The sequence below is a fragment of the Myotis davidii genome, unplaced genomic scaffold, assembly GCF_000327345.1.
Source record: "Myotis davidii unplaced genomic scaffold, ASM32734v1 scaffold390, whole genome shotgun sequence".
NCBI classification, from domain to species: domain Eukaryota; kingdom Metazoa; phylum Chordata; class Mammalia; order Chiroptera; family Vespertilionidae; genus Myotis; species Myotis davidii.
In genome coordinates this window covers 2,337,486-2,339,583 of record NW_006282748.1, presented here as the reverse complement: position 1 = coordinate 2,339,583, position 2,098 = coordinate 2,337,486, and the positions used below count along the sequence as shown (strand labels likewise).

Sequence of the window (2,098 nt, the reverse complement as noted above, 5' to 3'; positions counted from 1 at the left end):
AAGATGTTTCTGACCCAAGCCCTTCTGCAGGTGCGCCTCTTCTAGTGCCATAGCTTTGTGCGAACAGGCCGGGCTGAGGGACCCGCACCGCCCCCCCCCCCAGTGCACAAGTTTTTGTGCACCAGGCCTCTAGTGTTTATATAATAATCTAAGCTACAATTTACTGGGTGCTGATGGTATGTGACAGGGACTTGAGGTACTGACGTGTCCCAATGTACTACTAAGAAAACTGTGGCTCAGAAATTAGGTAACCTGCTCAAAAGTGACAGAGCCGAAGAGGGGTGGAGCTGGCATTAGAGCCGACATTGCTTTTCTCTGCACAGGATCTCAGGCTCCTCCCAGCCTCTCCTCTGGCTCTGCGAACTTGAGAACGGCACTTTTCAGTTGGGTTTGGCTGCCAGTAGGCGGCTCCAAAAACAACATTAAAAAATAAAAATCCCACAACTTTGATGATCTAACTTCTGTGTACAGATGCGGCTTCTTGACAGTTTCGAAATACCAGGTGGCTAAACTAAACATAGCCTCGTTGAAAAGCGGCCTCAAAATTATCTCTCTCTTTACATCCCATCCCCCTCACTCGTTTAGAAAAATAAACATGCTGATTGGAGTCATTTAAAATCCATGTTAAACTTCAGGAAATTCAAGCAAGAACCTTGTCATTGCTTGTCCCACTTTGACCCTTATTCCTCTAGCTACAGGGGGGTAGGTAGTCTCCCAGGGACCCATCAGTGTTGGCCGGGAGGCTGAATGACAGTGGACAAAGAGAGCCATAGGTGGTAAATCATGGCCTGTTAACCTTGAACTTTGAAAGTAGGGCCATTCCCTAAAGAAATATAAAGGAGCACTCACAGAAAAGAACAAAAGATAGAATGAAAAGGAAAAAAAGAGAGAGAGAGAGACCTTGGTCACAGAAATTAGTAAGACCCTGTTCCAGGCGGGGACCTTTGAAAATCATGCTGCCAGTTCAGAATTACAGTGGCCACAACTTAAAATCAAAAGCTTCCCAAGCGCTGTTCACATCTGCAATGAAAAACGTTATTTCAATTACCGAGCAATGTCAGGATCCTTATCCCCTCCCTTCACTGACCCCCACCGGCCACTTCCCCCCACCCTTTCCCCAAAACTACTTTGTATTCAGAAAAGTGTTACTTTTAGCAACATATGCGCAAGTCCTTCCAAGTTACAGATGGAAAGGGGTTCTTCCTTACTCTACTTTAAACTGGAATTAACAGGAGATAATGAGCAGACATAATTGGGTAATACCAATGAAAACAAGAAAGCCACCCTTAAATTCATCTCCGCCTCTGAAAGAGAAAACACTGTCCTTTTAATGGGCCTTGTGTACGTTCATCTCTCTGGGCCTCGGGTTTCCGATCCATAAAATAACATTATAAAGCACCCAGCATGTAGGGCGCCTCGCAAACCCACAACCAGCGCGGATGAAAACGATCAGGATTTTAATCCCGATGGGGAAGCGCTCTCTGCACAGGTGCAACCTCAAACCGTGATGCGCAGAACCCGCAGGGCCGCGGACCCGCCACGGAGAGGTGGGCGGGCGCTTCGAACGTCTTCGGGACAAAGCCATGGTGGCGGGGCCAAGGTAGAGGCAGTTAGAGGCCAAGAGGAGAGGGCAGTTGTGGGTGACCAGGCCAGGATGGGATGGCAGTTGTGGGTGATCAGGCTGGTGGAGGGGCTGTTGCGGATGATCAGGCTGGTGATGGGGGTAGGGGCAGTTGGGGGTGAGCAGACCAGCGGGGGTCCAGTTGATGGCAAGCAAGCCATCCGTGGGGGTGATCAGGACAGTAGGGGGCAGTTTGGAGTGAGAAGGCCAGCCGGGGGGAAGTTGGGGGCAAGCATTCCAGTGGGGAGGGAAGGTAGGGGCAAGCAGGCCAGCTGGCAGCTGGGGGGGGGCAGATGGGGGCAAGCACACTGGCATGGGGGCAGAGGCCCGGTGCAGAAAAATTTGTGCATTGGGGGGGGGGGTCCCTCAGCCCGGCCTGTGCCCTCTCACAGTCTCAGACCCCTCGGGAGATAACGACCTGCTGGCTTAGGCCTGCTCCCAGGTGGCAGAGGGCAGGCCCAATCCCTAGGTGCAGCC

The 2,098-nt window shown here is 51.5% G+C and overlaps 1 protein-coding gene across 1 annotated transcript in view; it reads right to left on the bottom strand.

Annotated features, from left to right (window-relative positions):
- The window catches only part of TP53INP1 (tumor protein p53 inducible nuclear protein 1), an 18,004-nt gene extending 16,671 nt beyond the window's left edge, over positions 1-1,333 (bottom strand). Inside the window, exon 1 of the mRNA XM_015560918.1 lies at positions 901-1,333. The gene's annotated coding sequence lies outside the window, so the exon portion shown is untranslated. The remainder of the gene's footprint in view (positions 1-900) is intronic.
- Positions 1,334-2,098: the final 765 nt, after the last annotated feature.